At 47.1% G+C, this 20,900-nt stretch overlaps 1 protein-coding gene across 2 annotated transcripts in view; it reads left to right on the top strand.

Moving 5' to 3' along the window:
- Positions 1–809: 809 nt before the first annotated feature.
- The window catches only part of PIK3R5 (phosphoinositide-3-kinase regulatory subunit 5), a 96,277-nt gene continuing 76,186 nt past the window's right edge, over positions 810–20,900 (top strand). For both annotated transcript variants that reach the window (XM_067547764.1, XM_067547763.1), the window contains exon 1: positions 810–966. The gene's annotated coding sequence lies outside the window, so the exon portion shown is untranslated. The remainder of the gene's footprint in view (positions 967–20,900) is intronic.

The following is a 20,900-nucleotide window of genomic DNA, read 5'->3' as shown; positions in this document are numbered from 1 at the left end:
CAGGGGTGTGTATGGGCATAGATAGCTGTGTATGGGGACAGACAGACAGGGGTGTGTATGGGCATAGATAGCTGTGTATGGGGCAGACAGACAGACAGACAGACGGGTGTGTATGGGCATAGATAGCTGTGTATGGGGACAGACAGACAGACAGGGGTGTGTATGGGCATAGATACCTGTGTATGGGGCAGACAGACAGACAGACAGACAGGGGTGTGTATGGGCATAGATAGCTGTATATGGGGCAGACAGACAGACAGGCAGGGGTGTGTATGGGCATAGATAGCTGTGTATGGGGCAGACAGACAGACAGACAGACGGGTGTGTATGGGCATAGATAGCTGTGTATGGGGCAGACGGGTGTGTATTTAATATAGTTAGATCCGTAGATGAGTATGAGCGTGTGAGGATATTGGAGGTGTCTGAAGACAGGCAGACAGAGAAGTGTGCATGCGGATAGATGTGTATGGAGACAGACAGACAGAGCCGTGAGCATGAGGCTAGACAGCTAGCTGGGCGTGGGGACGGACAGACGGAGGGGTGTGTCTGAGGACAGACAGACAGACAGAGGGGTGAGCATGAGGCTAGACAGCTAGCTGGGCACGGGGACGGACTGACGGAGGGGTGTGTGACGTGTTTTGTATGCGGACAGACAGACGGACGGACAGACAGGCTGATCGCTCTCCCCCCAGCGCGGGCTCAGTGCCGGGCCGTGCCGTGCCGGGCTCCGACGCGCCCAGGGCAGAGGCAGCTGCTGGGCCCCGCCCCGCCCCGCCTCCGCCCCGCCCGTCCCGGTCCCGACTCTCTGGTGCAGCCCGGCGGCGGCGACGTTGCTTCGGCTCCATCCCGGCCATGGAAGCGGCTCGCTGCGGAGCCCGAGCCCGAGCCGGAGCCCGGGGCCGCGGGCTGTAGCGCTGCCGCGGGACGCAGGATGGCCAGCGAGCCCCGGCGGGAGCTGCCCGGCAGGTGTGTGAGCGGCGCCCCGGAGCCGGCTGGGGCTGGGCGGCGGGGCGCTGCAGGGCGGGGGAGCCGCGCCGAGAGGCCACCGCGCCCCTGCCCTGGCATTTCCGAGGGCGCCCTGCGGGGGGGAGCCGGCTGCAGGCCGGGTGCGGGCTGGCTGGTGACAGGCGGCTGGGGAAAGGCCCTCCGGGCTGAGTCATTTCTGGAGCTTGTTTTTCTGCCCGAGCCTGGGTGGGTGTGAAAAGTTCCTGGGCTGTTTATGGGCCATCCCAGGTGTGGACCCTGCGCGGTGGGGGTGTCCCGGCTCAGCCCTGCGCGGGGCCGGGGGAACTTCAGGGGCTCTCCAGCCTGTCTGTGCAGCGGCTGGATTTCTGAGCCTGTCTCTGCTGCCTGAGGGGGGAGAGCAAGCAGTGACCTGCCCCCCCTCTGCAGAAGGATTTTGAAGAGGGGCCTGTTGGGGCAGGATTGAATGCACTGGCTCCCCCAGGCCCTGTGCCCCAGAAATACCTGGAGCCACATGCTTTTGATCAATTCCATCCTAATCCATGTGTGATTTGTGAGCGGGGAGCCGCCTTCCCCTCCAAAGCAGTCGGAATCTGGAAGAGATGGGGGTAGGCACTAAAATGGAGACAGAATCCATCCAAAATTGCACACAGGGAATGGAATGTGGCTCTGGACTCTGCCCTGAGATGGACACAGGAGTAAATCATACTGCTAGGATCATAGCATCTAGAAGCAGACAAGAGCCAATAGGTCTTTTACATCCATCTTCCTATCAGTGGAGGATTGTTCCCTGTGGAGCTTCATCCGGTCTAGTGGTAAATATGGACACCACGTCCCTTCACCTTTCTCTGTGGCAGGTATTCCTCCAGTCTAAAGGAGCTACTCTCCTTTAGGGCTTCAATCGCCCATCCCGCGTTACACTTCACTGCAAGGATCACTTTTCTATAAAGCTGCGACTGGCTGGAGCCAGGCTGGTGCCTGTATTGCTTTTGCTTGTCCTGACCACCTCCTGGAAAGGCTTAAAGCAGATATTATAGAAAGAAAGACTAAGCTGATTGAACTAGCTGCAGCATAAGATACCGAAACAACCTAGCAGACCTTATCTCCACTACCACGTTTGTTAAAATTGTACACTGTTGCACTAGCACTAGTTCAGCATCACTGGTTAATTGTCTGCAGTAGTGTGTCCACTGTCACTACTAGCAGTGATGGTGCAACAGTTGTATCCTGATCTGTAGATTAGATATTGATTACTTAAGAATTCCCAGTTATCACTTTGAGGGCTGACAGTTTTTGTCCCAAGATCAGGCTCAGATGAAGGTTGGAGTTGCCTACATTGCTGTGTAATAGTATCTCTGGAGCAGGGACAGTGTTGTTATTTAGTAGTGAGTTTAAAGAGTATGTTTGTTTGTATATTCTGCAAACTTCCATTTAGGAAAATGATACATGACGTTATTTTCAAAAAGATGCTATTTCAGTCTTTTTGCTTTTTTTATAGTAATGCTGAGGTAGCTCTGAAAACTGGTGCAGAAATTTGAATGCAAACAATTCCAGGGCATGAAGTAGTTGTATGAATTTCAGATCAGAATTTGTAATGAGAAATTTGGAAGGAAAGAGGATGAAAAGGTAAAAATATAAAGGAGATTTATATTTGGCACGTTGTGATGTTATATAGTTATACTACTAAGCAAGGGATATAAAACAGGAGGGTTCAAATTACAGCTAGCTGGACAAGTATATCTCCTGGAGTTGTGCTATACAATCCATAGGTACCCTGCTCTTTATGAGGGAGGAAAAGTGGCATGCAAAGACAACCAGTCCCAGCATGCAATGCTCCGTCTTGATCCAAGAGTTCAGCACCCTTTGTATGCCTGGCTACACAGCCTCTGTGGATTGCGCCTGTGAATTAAAGATGAAGGCAGCTGCTATCTGCATCACTTCATGCAAACTTACCTTGGGGGCTCCTGGAGAGATGCCAACACAGTCAGTTGGGCAAAGTTTGGACATCCCTGATGTGATGGGAGGGGACAGCAAACATGCTGGAGTAGGTCCCTGAAGTTCTTAGCAAGCTACCCAAGAGAGAGGCTACATGGGAGGCAGGGAGCGAAGCAAAACGAAACTATGTTGTGGCTTCTACTTGACTTTAAAAATAAAGATTCACGTTCTGTGATGAAAAAGAAGAACTGAATCTAGATGAAAGCGTCAGATGAAAATTACCACACGCTGCTCTCAGAAGAGCCTTCTTTTAAGCACTGCAGACCTAGTGGCCTTGACTAAACTCTGTAGTTGCAAGTGCACCAGTGGTGTAGCTAGTGGATGCTAGCATAGGCAAGACGAGGGCATCTTTGTCACGTTGTCAGCTCAGTGATAAGAACACTTGCACCTTTTGTATTTTACAGCTACAGATCAACTGGGGCTATCTACTTATTTATGTAATAAAGTGGACACTTACCTGCCTCTAATGAGTGGGATGAACAATTTATGTCTTGGGGTTTTCCTTGTAAACTTTCAAGTGGATAGGACAATGTGCAAGGCATACTGGGGCAAGGAGACCATGGACCGAGCCCTGCGTGAGCATTTTCAAGTGTGCGCCTGGAACAATATAGATTCTGTTGACTTTTAAGCCCCACTCTTTAAATGCTTCAGAGCTCTCTATTTCCATTATCTGGAACAGGTGAAAGGATTGGATCAGGTTCCTATGGCAACAGGGGCTCCCCAGTGGCTTCACTCCACAGGTCAATGTGTGGTTTTCATCACTAGCTGAAGCTGTGATGCACAGTTGTGTGGCTTTGCAGAGATGTTTAGCTGTGGAGATTTCAGGGTTGGAATTTTCATCCTGATTGTACTGGGAAATAATATCGTTCATTGATACACTCCAGGATGGTCGCTTACAAGCTGATCTCAGGCTTTTCCTTCTCTCTCCAAGAAGATTCCCACTCCTCTTCCTCAAAAGGCCCTGGGTGTGGTGATCTTCCATTGCCAGGCAGATCCCATCAGTGCTGCCCTTAGCTTGATGTGCAGCACTTCTTCCCCATCTAGGAGCGGAGCAAGCTCTCTGTGCAGCATTGCGGCCTTTGCCAGCCCAAGGACGGAGGGGCCGAGCCTGGGTTGCAGATGCATGGAAGTGTGGTGAGTGAGCTCTAGGATCACCACGCAGGACATGCACCTCCTCACCGCTGCAGGGATACCTGTGTGGTTTTGGTCAGTGTGCTTCTGCGTTGCCGTCTGAGCTGCTGCTCCGGCGAAGGGAGGGAGTTAGCAGTTGCATCCTTGACCTGTGTTCTGTGAATGCCATGCAGTAGTGACATGCTTAAAGGCACACAAGGGCTTTGCACGGGCAACTTGGTGTCATCATCCTGCTGTGCTGTTGCCCCTGGGTGAGGTGCTCCAGCAGCGTGGACACGACCTTCTCCTGGTCACGTGCCTAGTTGTTGTTGGGGAAAAACATAGGCATAGTTTGACTTTTATATTTGGAAGGGCAATGGGGCCGCGTGCGGGTGTGTGTAAATTCCACACCTGCCTAAGGCTTGCAGTTTGGGGGGAAACACCCCTCCCCGCCCTTCCCTCCCAAACTGCACCCAGGGGGGGGAAATCCATTTTTATTGTACTTCTGGGGAGGAGAGAGGAGAGCAAATGCAGCTTCCAAACTCACTTCCTGTTATGAAGACGGAAAGGGGACCATTCTGGATTTATGATCTTTTCTTTGACTGCCAAGTAACCCCGTGTGAGAACTTCTCTCACCTCTCTCTAATGGGACTCCTCGGGAGTTTTAATTGCGAAGGTTTGAGCAGCTAGCGAGCGATGAACTTGGAACTTATGCTGTGCGGTAACTAAAAGACACGGCTCTTTGGCAAGCCTTCATTAGGAAATAAGGACACGGACTGGGAGGAATGCTTCTGAGATGCAATTTTCCTAATGAACGCTATTGAATAGGCAGCCTCACGGTGAAGAACAGGCTCTGGTAGGGCGCTGCCAATTGCTCCTCTGTAATGTTAATTTTGTATTTCCTCTTCATTGTTTCTAATGCCCTCTTGGGAGCTTGAAGATAAATGCTTTGTTTTCCTACTAATTGTGTCCTGTTTGACAAGTAGTGGTTATAACACATGGATTTGGACTACATGAACTCCTCGTAGGTTATTAGTCTTTGATTTCAGGCTATGCCATTTAAAAGGCAGTGAGATGATCTGTGTCCTCAATATCACAATCTGTGAATGATCTCCACTGAGAGATTCTATAGGCAAAAGCATGGCTGACTTTGAAATATATTTATAAGAACTGGAGCTGGAGCTCTTGTGTGAAACTGATGTAGTTCCCCTGTGAAAAGTGGTTTTGTAAAAAATGGGTTGTCATATTTGTGTCTCAGTTGTTTCTTGTGCCCAGTGTGCTCTGTTTTTTAGTAGGTGGCTTACCTAAATGCCAGCCCTGAAAACTCGCCCAGGATCTGAGAATTAAGCTGGGATCTGCCTCTCATGCCTGTAATAAAAATTCATATTCTTCTCTGGGACAGCTGTGCAACCTCATTGTACGCATTGAATGCACACCTGTAACTAATTGGTTAGCTAAGCTCCAGTTACAGAGTCGATCAGTTGATGCACACGAAGGAATAGACTCCAGCACTCTCCCAGTTGTGTTGGTTCTGCAGAACAAGAAGGGTAAAAAGCAGAACACACGTATTTTTGCCACTGATGTGAGCAGATGTGACTGCTGTCAGTTGTCATAATTTTGTGTTGATTAGGAAAACAGCAAATGTCCCATGGCTAACTAAGTACTTATATGGCCATCATTACTGTAGTATCAGAACGCCTTACGGGTATTAATGCCTTTATTCTCACAACACCCCTGGGAGCTATCATCATCTGCAGTTTGTAGATGAGAAACAGATACAGAGGTGGCTAGCTTTTCAGGTGCATAGCACCCATATTTGGGTTTCAAGAGCTCAGCTTCCAGTGAGGTACTTGATAAATCTAGCCACTTCATGTAAGTGTTCAGGACCTGAGAACAACAGGAGCTCTAGAAAGCTTGAGCTCTTCTGAAAGGTTGGATTTGCTCAAGGTCACATATGAAGAACTCAGGATTGAATCCATATGTTCTGAGTCCCAGTCCAGTTCTTTAACAGCTAGACTTTCTTTCCAGCCTCCACCATAGGCATATCATGGCCTCTCTGTGCCTCAGTTTCCTCATCTGTAAGCTGGGGCTATTTACAATGCCTACCATACAAGGTGGTTGTGAAGCTGAATTGTTTAAAGTTCATGAAGAGCTTTGAGATCCACAGATGGAAGGTGCTGTTGGAATGCTACTGTCTATATTACACAGTTCTCAGCTGTCCTTGTCTGAAGAAGGATGTAACTTTCTTCCAGTTTTCTGTATTTTGTTTTTGTTTTGATCAAACATGCTTCTTCCGAAGTTTTTTCTCTCTAACGGGTACCAGCTTGTGATGACAATGTATGTCCTTTAACTTATTTCTTCAGTCACTGATGGCATGTCTATTTAAACCATATCCTTGAGTCAGAGGCTATTCCACAAACAAGTTCTCATCCTTTCAGGTGGCATTTCCTTTCTCTCATTGTTTCTGACAATCTGTATATGTGAAGCTGCACATATGTTTCTTCACTAGCAGTGGTTTTGTGTTACTAAAACTTGGCAAATAATGGCTCAGTGTGAACTGAGGAAGGCTGAGCTCCTTTGTACAAGACAGCGCACGGTCCGCTTGTGTAATGAAGGAACAGTTCTTGGGCGAAGATAGGACTTAGCCCAATTTTTAGCTTCAATTCTGATTGAACATATTACAGCACTATAAATCATGCCTTTTTAATACAATGAGGGTGCCTTCCTGCACTTGGACCCCCTCAGAACCCTCTAGATATATGTGAGGCTCTGCTTGGGTCTGGCCACATAGACCCCGCTGAAGGATAAGGGCCTAAATTGCTGCTGAGACACTAGAGGGAGGCAATGTGGAGCAGGTTAGATTCATTTTTAGGTGGACCCAGTCTGGGTCCTGGCTGTTACTGTGTGAAGGGCAAAAGACACAGTAATGTGAAGAAACCACAGGGGGACAGTAATGTGAAGAAACCACAGGGTCCAAATAACAACTCATTGAACACAACATGCAGGGCCTAATTGCTCAGACACACTGCTGCTCTGGCTGGTGTTTTTTCTAAACATAGAACATAGTAGGCTCATTAACTATTTACTGGGTTTCTACCCTGTTCCTATGCACTGCAGCCCCGTCCCAACTGACAGGAGTAAGGTACCTTTATACAAGTTTTGGGATGACCCTGCTTCTAGGTGCTTGCAGAAATAGGCAACCTGAGAGTTATTGTAGTGTCAGTCCTTACAATTCCTACCCTGCATGAACTCTCTAAGGCACTCTGTGTGGTTCTCAGCACCATAGTATGGGCACCTCCCGATCTTTGTGTTTTTATCCTCACAGCACCCTGTGAGATAGGGAAATGCGGTTATCCCCATTGTATAGATGAGGGACTTTGGCGAAGAAAGACTGAGGGTATCTTTATGCTGCAATCAGAGGTGTGACGGCAGCACGCTTTGCTCCCGCTAGCTCCAGTGACAGTAGCGGTGACGCTGCAGCTGCATGGGTGGCGGCATGGGCCACAGAAGCCGGTCCAGAACTCCGGGTGTGTGCTCGAGCAACTAGTTCGTGTTGCTGCAGTCTCATTGCTATTGTTACTTGAACCAGCTAGAGCAAAGCTAGCATGGGTGTGTCTTTGTGAGCCGCAGTCACGCCTTTGCTGCAGTGTAGACATACCCGAAGTGACGTGCCCAGATCACTCAGGAAGTCTGTAATAGAGCCAGATCTGGCAGTCCCAGCACCTTAACCACTGGGGCATCCTTCCTCTCTCCAAGTGGGTGCTGGGATCTACTCATGGGGATGACATTGCAGGGCCGGAACCTTGGTGTATAAATCTGCTTCATTCCCTAGTTGTTCCTCCTATTATGTTAATGTATTATCCAACAAAAGCAGCCCTGGGCTTGCGGAGACTCCTCTTGTTCCACACAATGGGGTAATTGGGTGGATGTTGGACATTAAAACCCACCCCATCCATGCTAACCCTAGCCTGTCTCCAGGTCAGAAGGCGGAGTGACTTCATCTTCAGCCGTAGCTTGTGGAGGTGTTACTGGCAGATCCATAGTGAGAGTTGCATTCAGTTTTTTGGGTGCAATTAAGTTTGTCAGCCATGAAAACAAATGTGGATGGATCAGAATCCCAGTTTGCTGTTAGGATCCATCTATGCCAAGGGAACTTTTTGAAAAATTTCTCACAGTGGCTTAGCAGAAGGCCAGCAGTGATTGGAAGCACAGCGTGGAGGAGGTTTCGGCTTTTGACGTAGTTTTCAGCATCCCTCAGTTTAACTTTGCTAGGAGAAAATATAAATGATTGATAAAAATGACAGCAGCAGCCGAAATAGTGTCCGTTTTGCCAGGTAGGGGCTGCCTCAATAATGGGAAATGTCTATGCAAAGGGAGTTTTAGAAACAGGGCCTTAGAGTACAGATTGGATTTGGTTTTTGTTTGTTTTCGTTTTTCTGTTAAGTTAGAAGCAAATTTGTTTAGTACCTTGGGAGTTTAAAAAAAACGCTCAGGAACATTTGGGCTGTTTTCTTCCTGACCCTTCTGTCCTGCAGTGTCTCTGTTTCACCACTAGCGAAATTAAGCAGACACTGATCTAATCAAAATTTTCAGAAATAACTAAATTGGGCGAAGTCATCAGCATTGTCATTACTCTATAGGCATACCACGGAATTCACTAGAGGGAGGCAATGTGGAGCAGTGGGTAGAACATGGCACTGGCATTTGGCAGACATGGGTTCTATTTGCCACTTGACCTTGGGCAAGTCCCTTCACTTCCCTGTGCTTCTGTTTTCCCATCTTGTCCTTTTAGGCGGTAGACTCTTTGGGACAGGGATTGTCTCTTATTACGTATGTACAGCACCCAGCACAATGGGGCCCTCCTCTCAGCTGGGGCCTCTGGTGCTGCCATAATGCAAATAGTACAGCTAATTGGCAGGAAGGGATCCGACATGCCACATTATCTCTGGGGCTCTTTGTTGTAGACACGAGCACTTTGGGGGGAGAGAAGAAGGTGGATGGCCAGTGGAGCAGGGGAAAATAATGGGACGGGGGATGATTCTGTAGTATCACAGTATCATTGTTTCCACTTATTCATGCTACAAACCTACGTGATGGACCACCCACATGTACCTTTCCCATGTTAAAACTCTGGTTTTCCCTAATGCTATGTCCTGGTAGAGCTGTTGCCATGTGTCCCTTCGTCTGCCCTCTCATTTTGTCTTTCCTTTGTTGCTGCTGTGGGTGTCCATTGGTGACTCCTTGAGGCTGGGCAGAACTTGGGCATGTGGCTGGGCATAGAGCCATAGGAGCAGAGGAGCAAAGTTTGGCCCGGGGCAGCTTGCTTTTTGAGCCGGTATCCCATGGGAACTGCTTCTGTGGCTGGTTGCAGTGAGGCCATCATGGTGGGTGTATGGCTCTTACTGAGGGAGTAAGAGGTCCTGGGTTCAAATCCCAGACAAGCCTTTTCAAAGGCTGGTAATTGCCCTATGCCTTCATGATGGGCTCTAGTTCAAACCAGAGTTATGTAGAGTAGTTCTATGGCTTGTGTTAAACAGGTCAGGCTAGAGCAGTGGTTCGCAACCTGTGGCCCTTGGGGTCTTTCAAAGTGGCCCGCTGCTCCCCTCCCCCTGGCTGCAGAAGGGAGCCGCTGCCTAGGGACCCAGGTGGAGCGCGTTGCCGCGGGGCTACAAGACTGGCTCAGGCTCCTTGCTGCAGCTAAGGCGACAGGAGATCAGCGCTCCCTTGCCCCTGGCTGTAGCAGGGAGCTCGGCAAAGCGCTCGGCCTGGGTCCATAGGCCCTGAGGTCCCTGCTGGAGGGACCCAGGGACCCAGGTGGTGCGCACGGGGCTATAGGACGCGTGTGGTTTCCCTGCTGCAGGCAGGGGTACGGGAGATCAGCCTCCTTGCTGAACTCCTTCCGTCTGGCTGCGGGGAGGGGGGACTGCTGGGGGACACTGGTGGCCCTTCAGGGTTGTAAAAATGATATCTGTGGCCCTCAACCAGTCCCTTAGACTCTATGGGTGGTTCTGGCCTTAGACTCTATGAATGGATTAGGGTCAGTTTTAAACATTTTTCCAGTGGGTCTGGGGTGCGCTCAGCGTCCTGCAGCTTTCCCCATCTCCACTGCTCTGTGCTCCCCAGGTTAGGGAGTGTTGCTTTAGCAGGATAAGAAACTAGGTATTAAAAAAGTGTCCTGGTGCTTTATAACTTCCTAAACAATTATTCCCTTTCCAAAGCTCTGTGAATAGCACTGGTGGAATTTCCATTGCATGCCACTGACTGAATGTTTAATCTCACAAGTGAAACTGTCAAACCCCTCGCTTATCTCAATTGAAATCTTCCTCAGGCTTGATACTGAAGTTCATACTGACTGAAACTTTAACCTTCACTGCTATGATAAAGACTGATATGTGCTAAAATTAACTCTTCCATCATGTGGCCAAGGTGGGGTTTTTTTTTTGTAATTGATTCCAGGAACAAGTGCATTTTCTGTCTGAAAAGTGAATATGTAAAACTGGCCTTTAGTTAATCATCAAATAAGATACATGTTCATATTTCGAGTCATTGCTGCTGATCTCAGTGAGGAAAACAAGCTCCCCCACTCCCCTGTCCCTGGCTCGCGTATCACAAACACCAGTGGAGGAGTGAACTGGATTGTGTTCAACAGAATCGCTACTGAGTTCAGTGACACCTGTGCAACTCCATTAACGGCAGCGGAAATGCACAGGTATTACTAAGAGCAATCGCTGAAGATAGGTGTTGCCAAGGCCACAATTTATACTATGGGACCTTTTATTACTGGTTGAAGATGCTTGAGAAAGGAAGAAATCAGCTTGACTCTCAGATCCCAGCAACGTTTTCAGGCTTGACAGTTATAAAAGAGAAAAAACACGTTTTGATTTGTAAATTGAGCACATTAGAATCTAGAATTACTGTGAAATGAAAAACAGGAAGCACCATAATGTTGTTTTTATAAAGTTGCTTTTCAGAGTAGGAACTGCACTTCAGAAAGAAGAAATCCAGGCATACACTGGTAGCTTCCAAGTAACTGTAGATGAGACCTATTCGGTCTTTTCCGTCTCCCACATCTAGCCCATTTTCTACCCTGCGGGAGCCAGTGCATATTTGTTCCTTATTCTACAGCACCTTTTCCAATCTAGTTTTTAAATGTCTTGAACAATAGTCTTGAGCTTTCATAGTTTCCTTTGGGAGATTATTTCAGAGATTAATAGATCTCCTCGTTAAGAGGTTACAATGTTGATTCAGAGCATAAAGGCAATCTAAAGAGCTGAGGTCTCTTTTTCTGACTGCCCTAAATTTTTGACACTTGTAACAGTTGGAGGGAATCTTCAAATAAGATAACATGGGAGGGAATAATTTCTTCCTAGAAATGATAACTGGATTACTGAGCTGGGGACAAGAGCATTTGTCCATTCTGCATTTAGCTGCTCTCTGACATTTGGGTGTTGTATCTGTGTTCGTGATGCCCTCACTATTTATAAAAAAATAAAAGCCAAGCATCTCCCAGTTGAAGACTGCTCTGTGTTGCCTGTCTGGGAGATCAGCAAGTGATATAGTTCTCAATGGCTTGCTGTCAGCCTGGGATGGTTTATCTTGTGGGGTTCCACAGGGCTCAGTCCTGGGCTGGTACTATTCAGTATTTTCATTTCCACTTATAAAATGTATGGATGACACCAAGCTGGGAGGGGTTTTAAGCTGGCTGGAGGACAAGATTAGAAATCAAAACACGCTGGCTATATTGAAATGAACAAATTCGGTTTGAAACAAGCAAGCTGAAATTCAACTTAGACTAGTGCACAGTACTACATTTAGGAAGGAAAAATCAAATCCGCAGTTACAAAATGGGGAATAACTGGCTAGATGGGGTAGTGCTGTTGAAAACGATCTGGAGGTTCTAGTGGATCACAAATGTATTATGGTATGATTTAGTTGTGAAAAAAGCTAATAGCATTTTGGGGTGTATTAACAGGAGTGTCCAAGGTAAGACATGGGAGGTAATTGTCCCTCTCTGCTGGGCACTAGTGAGGACTTAGCTGGAATATTGTGTCCCGTATTGGACACACACTTCAGAAAAGATCTGGACAAATTGGAGAGAGTCCAGAGGAAAGCAACACAAATGATAAAAGGTTTAGAAAATCTGACGTATGAGGAAAGGTTAAAAAAATACAGGCATGTTTAGTCTTCAGAAAAGAAGGCTGAGGCAGGGACCTGATAAGTCTTCAAATATGTTATAAGCTGTTATAAAAGGATGGTGATCAATTGTTCTTCATGTCCACAGAAGGTAGGAAAAGTAGTAATGGGCTTAATCTGCAGCAAGGGAGAGTTAAGTTAGATATTAGGAAAAGCTTTCTAACTATAAGAGTAATTAAGTTCTGGAACAGGCTTCCAAGGGAGGTTGTTGGAATCCCCATCATTGGAAGTTTTTAAGAACAGGTTGGACAAACACCTGTCAGGAATGGTCTAGGTATAGATGGTCTTGCTTCAGTGCAGATGGATGGACAAGATGACCCCTTGAGTTCCTTTCTAGCCGAACATTTCTGTGATCCTATGTGGGCGGCTTACATGGAGGAAACGTATTTGGTCTGGTAGGCAAGATACAGATTTGTTACTGTCTGTGCTGGAGATGACTTGACGGGACAAAATTAGCAGCCTTATTTCTCAGCATGATCAACATCTCTCTTCATCGCGTTAGAGGGGTCAGGCATGGAATCCCCCCTCTTTCTGTACATCGAAGCCAGTAATAGACCCTGTCCCGTGACAGTGCTAATACCAAGAAAGATATTTTAAAAATAACCCGGGAGGAAGTCATAGTTTGCACATCTTCCTACCAACCATTCAGCAGAGAGTTCTGTCCTGGTCAGTACTATGTTGTGCTGAATTGTGAGTGGTTTCAGTTTCTCCAAAGTCTTGCTGCTGGCATCTAAAGCTAGACCTGTTTCCTTTGCTTAGTTAATCATGGGGAGATTGTCTGCTCGGAAGAAGGTGTCCCCTGACTAATGTCTTTTAACTCTTGAAAGCCTGCAAATTCATGGTGAACCTGATGGTGCTTCTGAACTTCACTAGTCCAACGGACAAGACATTTCACAGTTATGTCTGAACTCGGGTCTCTGACATGGAAGCGTGTGGTTCCAGCAGCCAAAGCACTAGTTTGAATCCAGCTCAGGTCAATATAGATTTTTTTCTATGTGAAAATGGGGTGTTGGGCTCATTCTCGCTCCTAGTTGGCAGGGGTTCTCATCATGTACCTTCGGGCCCTGATTCCCAAAAGTAACCACTGATTTTGGGTGCCCAATATGAGACCCCTTACAAAGGCCTGTTTTTCACAGGAGGATGCTCAGCACTTTCTAAAGATCTGGTTCTTCTGAGCCCTTTGAAGTTGGACGCCCGCTATCACTGGTAACTTCTGACGAGGTGACCAAAGTTGACAGTCTCAGCATAGAGGCCAAAGACCCAGACCTTTGAGAGAGATGTTCTGGTCAGGAATGGGGCACGCACCAGTGCTGAGGAAAACTCGCCATAAGCTGTGCTGTGCCGTGCCTGTATTGTGGCAAAATGTATTGTCTTTCCCACCCATTGTGTACGATGCAGCAGCCACTCCAGGGTAATGCCCAGTTGGTGACCTGTCTCTGATGCAGGCTGATGTTGAAGCTAATACAGTCGGCATCCATTGCATGTTAAGAGTGAGATGAATGCTTAAACAACTCCCTTTATCTTTCTCTTGCTGTGACCTCTTTCTTTCCTATCAGTTTCCCACTTACGTGACTCTCTCTCCTTTATTTTCCCTCCCATTTTCTATAGCGGTTTAGTCATTTGCATCTCTGTCGAGGTTGTTCATGACACTACTGATTGTGGTGGCAGCTCTTGTGCAGTGGATCCATTCATTTATACCCATTTTTTAATCACTCGCTCTTTCACGAAGCTGGGCTGGATTTGAATGGCCAGACTAAAGGTGAATTCCTGGTTCCTTTGCCCCTGTGATTGGATGTCACCCAAATTCCTAGATTACACTGAAGTCTTGTCTTCTCCAGTTGCCTTATATAATTGATCCTATCAATACATATTGGTGAGGGTTCAAAAGCAGAGTGTGCGTGGGGATTATGCTTTAGCCAACCACAAGTTATTTGGCTCAATACAGGGGTAACTGGGTGAAATGGAATGGCCTGTGCTCTCCAGGAAATCAGATTAGATGATTAATGGTCCCTTCTGGACTTAAACTCTATGAATCTATGACATCTCTACCTTATTTGACATCAATCCTGGACACTTTCTTGGGGAGGGAGATGCACAATCCCCAGTACTTTTTAATGTGGCTGTGGAAAGTGGTACCGTCACTGCAAATTCTCAGGATGGGGTGAATTTAAATGGCCTGCACCTCCTTTTGGGTATGATGGTGACCTGTCTTTGTAGGAGAGAGAGATGCTGTGGTACAAAGGATGCCTGGAAACATGAAGGAAGCAGCAAGAAAAATGGGATTGAAGTCAATGAAGATAAAACGCAATATATAATTGTGAGCTGATGAGAAAATCTTGGACAAGGTTACCTCGCTGTCAGTAATCCTGGATATCCACAATTTAGACCATTTTAAATACCTAGGAGCATTAATTACCCATAAAAATTTGATGAAGGAGGAAATTAAAGCACGGTAGGGGAGCAGGAATGCCTGTTACGTTTCTCTGCAGAGAATGTTCAGCTACCAACTACTGAGAAAGACCAAGCTTTCTCAGTAGCTGGAGAAAGTAGTTGGGCCAGTAAGGGAGAATGACGTGTGGAGAAGAAGATCTAATGGGGACCAGTGGGAGTTCTGCTGAGAACCAAGTACAGTAAATGCAGTGAAATCCCAGCAATTTTAGCGGATAGGATTAGGATGATGAAAGACAGATCAGACAAAAACAACCAGAGTCCTGTAGCACTTTAAAGACTAACACATTTAATTTCTGCAGGCATAAACTTTCGTGGGCTGTAACCCACTTCGTCAGATGCAAGAAATAGAAATCAGATGGGGGGTATATATGTATATCCAAGGGTAAGGAACAATAATGGGGAGGGTAGGTGTTAGCAAAGTCCATTCAGCTAGAGTAGATGAGGCCTATTCACAACCATTGATCAGAAGGTGAGAATGTGTGAACAGTGACAATTACTTCTTGTGATGAGATAACCATTCCAAGTCCCTATTCAGACCCAGTCTGATTGTGTCAAGTTTGCATATGAGTTCCAGCTCTGCAGTTTCTCACTGAAGTCTGTTTTTGAAGTTTTTTTGTAGAAATACGACAACTTTCAAGTCAGCTACAGAGTGTCCTGGGAGATTGAAGTGCTATCCGACTGATTTATGGATGTTACCATTTTTTATGTCTGATTTGTTTCCATTTATTCTTTGCATAGTGACAATCCGGTTTGGCCAATGTACATGGCAGAGGGGCATTGCTGGTGAGGTTCTCTTGGAAGGACGTTCTTGTGGTGTCTGACCTCATGGCCAACCAAGGGAAAAATGGAGGGATAATACTGAGCAAGTCCTAAGAACTGTAATGTAAATTACCACCACTGGAAAAAATATGCCTTTGACAGAGAGTAATGGGGGCAAATTGTGAGAGCAACCAAGGACTCCCTGACCTCTAGAGCCGGGGGGCAAGTAATACATACTGCTAGATTTTCTGAAAGTGATTTATTGTTTTTTAAGATCTGGGTGGGTTTAACTCTTTGTATTTCATGAAGCTGCTTTCATTTTATCTGCAGCGAATTCCAACACAAGCCTTATCTGTTCAGTAATGAGAGAGATTTATGCCACACTCTATAGATAGTCATGGTGACATCACATAGGTTCCTGTGTTTCACAACCTATTCTATCAATTGACTGTCGGTAAGCTCCACCCATCAGCGTGATCTCTGCGTCTGTAGTAACTGGCAAAGTCGGAGTAGTGGGAGGGGATCAAAGGAGGGCAAAGCTGAACTGAATGGCATAAAAATGTGATTGGGGTGGGCTGGCAGGGGCTGGGTCCAGTAAAACTGTAAGTGCTGTGAGTCTGGGCTGTTAGTTATGAATGGTGGAAAGGGCTTTAAGAGCTGATGTGATGTTCTAAGGGGTGCGAGTGAGTGTGCCTGAAACCAAAAGCAGAAGTCTAGAGTGGGAGACTGGCGGGAGGTGTGGGGCAGGCACAGACTGTCGACACTTCCCCTCCCCTGCTCATGTTAAACTCCTTTCTGGTAAGTTCACTGCTTGATTTGCCTCCTCTCCTGTCCTCTTGTTCACGCTCAGGCTCCCACCCCCAGCCCCCCATGAGAGGGAAAACCTGTCCCTGATGACTAGTGACCTACCAGGACTAATGTTTACATGGTGCATTGCTGGCTTAGCGTATTACGAGTACAAGGATTTCCTAGACAGCACCAGTTACCCCTTCATCCGCTGCTCCCGCCGTGTGGTTGTGTCAGGCACCAATTCCCCATCAGTTTAATGTTGGGTACCTCAATGGTGCCCAGCGCCTGGGCATGTGGGTGCCAGGCAACGAGTGAGAAGCATTGAGCCCACAAAGGGCTGGGCTCTCACACGTGAGAGGAGAGATCCTCCCTCTCCCATGGCATTTTCCTCTCCTCCCTCCTCTTTGACCCCTGTGGGTCTGTCTGAGGGAGATAGCGGGAATGTCTCTATCAAACAGTTGTGACTGGCACTTGGATCTCGGCTCAGTTTAATCTCCTCTGTATGGGCTTCTGTAGCTAGGGGCCCTCTGCTGGGAATACAGATCCTGCGGCTCCAGTTCCCCTCCCCAAAAATTTGGGGGTTCTAGCCCCATCCCCTCCTTAACACAGGTGGGGCTCCAGCCCCTCCCGGCCCCTTCCAAATTCTTCCTCCAAAAGGAAAAATGTACTGTCTGGAGCCCGAAGGCTTTATCTGCAGGGAAGGTCCTTGTCCCTCTGAGCAGCTCTGCAGGTAAGAAACCCCACAGTGAGGTGCCAGCAGCCCTGCCCAGCCCTGGTACACGGGCTGTTCACTTTGGAAAGACTCGTGCTGCTGTGACAGCACCTCTTGTGTCAGCCATGCCCTGCGGCTATGCCAGGCACCAAGGGCCAGGGCTGCCCTTGGGTATCTGGTGAGAGCCCAGAGCTATACCATGGAAGTAAAATCCCTTTGCTATTAAATCCAGGGGTTACCCCAGTGTAACTGAGAGCAGAGTCAGGCCCCAGAACTGGGCCTGGAGTAGGATACACTTTTCTTCTGACACCTCCAGCTCAATAGCTCCATTGCGAGCAGAAATCTTTCTCTCTGACTTTCAGTTCATTCTTTAGGGGAGGCATCCATCCTGTCCCACTTCTGCAGTGACTACAAACCCTAGAACAAACCCTCGTGAGTCTAATTAGTAGAATTAGAATGTGAATGCATCTGTCCATTTTGTACTGGTGGTTTTACTCTGAAATAACTAACGTGCGCTTGTGGTCACATTTTGCTAACTTTTGGTACAACCCCGCCTGCCTCTCTCTACACTTTCCCACCAAGAAGTGAATGTAAGCTATTCTGTGAGGTCAGGGTTATAGTCTTAATGTGTCACCCGTACATCCCTAAATAGCTGCCCTTGGGGAATTGAGTGAATTAGAGGGCTGGGGTATATTGAGCCTCTATTTTTGATTCAGACCCTACTTGTAAGTGGTAATCTTACTGGTAGCCTCAACAGAGGTGTCAAGGATTGAAACGAAGCCTTTTCTTTTCTAGAGGTGCTGGGCTGGCTGCTTAATAGCTGTAAACTGGTGTAACTCCATTGAGCTAGTTGATTTACGTCTATTGAAGACATGGAGTGAAATTCTGGTCCCATTGAAGTCTGTGGGAGTTTTGCCATTGAGTTCAATGGAGCCAGGATTTCACCCATGGCCTGGTGTCTCCAGGGCATCCATCTGTGACGGAGCCCATTGGGAGATGAAGTCCGTGCTGCCTGTGCTATATCTGTTGGCCTTTGTCAACTAGGATTGTCAATCCAGAACCCATCACCAGCCCTAAAGTCATATTTCATTTGGAATTTACTCACTCTTTGGTTTTGACTGCTCTGTCAATAATCTAATACACTTTGTCCATGAAACACCTGTTCAAAAAGTTGACGCTGGAAGGTGATGAAACACACATTCTTTATGGTGAAAGTGGAAACAGTCTGGCTTTTTTTATGGTAGAAATCTGCACGTTGTACGCTTCTTACTACCTCTCTGGTTCTTTGATTACAGACTGCTCTTCATTACATCAGCTGGATGCGTCTTTACAGAGTTTACTCCTTGCTTGCCCCTAAGTGAAGGTACAGTGGAGACCCTTGGAGGGCTCTAGCTGCTGTGCGCATCTGCAGAAACGTTGGCTTCTGTTGCCATTTGTCACAAATCAAACTGCAAACACAACAAGTTAAAGTGAAACCAGATGAATCTATCTGGTAGACTTGTCTGCCCCGTTATACTGTCTGAGAGCCGCCCAATCGTTAATGTGTTTTATCCTCACAATGCCTCTGTGAAGTAGGGACATGCTTTTATTCCCATTTTGCAGATGGAGAATGGAAGCACAGAGAGACTAAAGGTGGAATCCATGAGGCGCCTAGAAAACCATAGGAACAGCACTGTGATCCACCAAGCTGAGGTAGGCGCCTAGGCTTCCTGTACGATGACCAGGGAGAGACAGGCACCTACGAATGTGATCCATGAAAGCCAGCCTGCTGGGTGGGGAGCAGCCTAAGCCAGCCAATGGGAGATGCTGACAAGAGGGTCTCCTCTCACAGAGATAAGTGCCTAAATCTGGGCTACAGGGAAATGTCTATCTCTGCTTGCAATTCGTGAACTGGCGGAGAAGTGGAGGAAGACAGGTGTCCAGCTGCCTAAGTGGCGTGCAGGGACTGAAACAAATGGGGCTGCAGGAGGAGAAGGAAGATCTCTCTTATGACCTTAGCCTAGTGGATGGGGTACTCACCCGGGACGAAATGATCACAGTGGTCCCTTCTGGCCTTGGAATCTCTGAATCTGTCTCTGAATTGAAAATTAATAAAATCTTCATGTATCCTTACCTTTGTCTGTTGTTAGAGGATCATAAGCAGTTATTGATATCAGTGCCATCTATCCTCCATAACTGATACTGATATGGGTCAAGAAAATGACCCATAAATTTTACCCAAAGGAAGGAGTTTCAAGACAGGGCATTGGCATCTTAGCGTGGTCATGAAAGGTGGCATCTTTAAGAAGGGTTTTATCATAGCTTATGTAAGCGTGACTGGCAATCACAGGGACACAGTTATCAGTGATAGACACCTAATGTTGCCTTAATCAGCCATGAAGAACTGGCCCCATCTCACAGGTGGTCAGATGCACACTTTTGACCCTGAGAGACTACATGTATCAGTCTTTAGAGAATATGGAGCCATTGCAACTGAAATACAGATGAATACTAATACATAACACTAGCAATTTTGTGTACGGGCAAAGAAGTCTTCAGATGTTAACAAGACCGTTTTGGGCTTCTCCTTTAGTAGCCCTCGCATCCACAATTGGCTTTAAGAAGTGTCAGATAATTGTTCTGAAAAGCTGGAAGTGTATTTCCAGTGATAACAAAGGTGAAACAGGCTGTGTTCTCAGCATGTTTCTTGGGAATCTGGCCATCCCAAACTCAGTGATAAAAGCTTTGTTCCGCACCCTGTATTCTGTACAGGTGGCAGGGACAGAAAATAAGCGTGCAGTGGGGAGGTAAGAGGTCTGCCTGCCTTACGGCTTTTTTTATGACAAAACACTCCTGTCTTTCAAGCATCTTAAGTCCCAGGGCAGATTCTCACACTTGCCAATTACATAGTAGGACTCTATGGGGTGTGAATTACAGGAATAGGTCGTTGGCCTTGTGCTTGCTAATTAATACACTGTAATTCCTAAACTGAAGAATCATAGCGTGATTAGCAAATATTACCTCTAAAAATATTTAGATGTGTTAATCTGGTGATGAGGCTACAACAGTAAGTTTGAAGCAGGGAATATTTTGTGAAACAAACATGACACACAGCTCTGCTGTGAAATGGTTTCTTATGATGTGTCTTTGATGAATACTCTGGCAGGGAGAAAGCAAGAAATTTTCCCTAGTAGGTAGAGGGAATCTACCCATCTGACACTGGCAAACCTAAACGACTGTGGTTGTGAAGAAAGTCTTCTCAGTGTCAGTGATGCAGTGATAGCCTGAAACAGCAGTGAGACCTGAACTCTCTGAGACCCTGCGAATCCTGTCCTCAGTGCCTAGGCTGAGCAGATGGACTGTGCCCTGGGGAATCCCTCTGGGTCTGGAGATGGAAGGAGTCTCATGGCAGGACACCTCATGGCAGCCAATCTGTGGCTGCTTCTCCAATGTCAAGGTTGGAATAGCCTCTGCGGGGAGGGTGGTGGATCCCCTTCCCCCAATCCCCACTGCCTGGCAACATGCACGGAGTGAGGGGAAGCTGGATTCCTCTTAATGCAAGAGGAGGATGTCCCTCTTAGCTCTCCAAATCCTGCCCTATCTCTGTGGTGCAACCACACTGGTTCTACTAGAGTGGGGAGTATCAACGGCTGTGGAGGAGGGATGCCATTTGTGTACATGGGGTGTTGGCTCTGTATCCTCTGATCCCCTGTGTCTGTATCAGTTTCATTCTCCAATCCTTGGCAGGCTCCCCCATTTCCCCCCACCTTAAATCCTACATTCCCTTTGGTGGCGAGATGGATAATTCTCTTCGTGGGTAACCTGCTGGGTGATTTGCCTTTGTGATAATGTGGTTATTTCTTGGCTCTGAGTAACCAGTGTGTGGTTTATTTTTCTCTCAAATGCTCACACACGCACTCTCTACATTTCCTGGTACTGTATAGACTAG

Source organism: Emydura macquarii, unplaced genomic scaffold, assembly GCF_026122565.2.
Source record: "Emydura macquarii macquarii isolate MOO-44397 ecotype Brisbane River unplaced genomic scaffold, CSIRO-AGI_Emac_v2 contig_1230, whole genome shotgun sequence".
Classification (NCBI taxonomy): Eukaryota; Metazoa; Chordata; order Testudines; family Chelidae; genus Emydura; species Emydura macquarii.
Note: the sequence above shows the minus strand (reverse complement) of the source record. Positions and strands in the feature narration are given on the sequence as shown.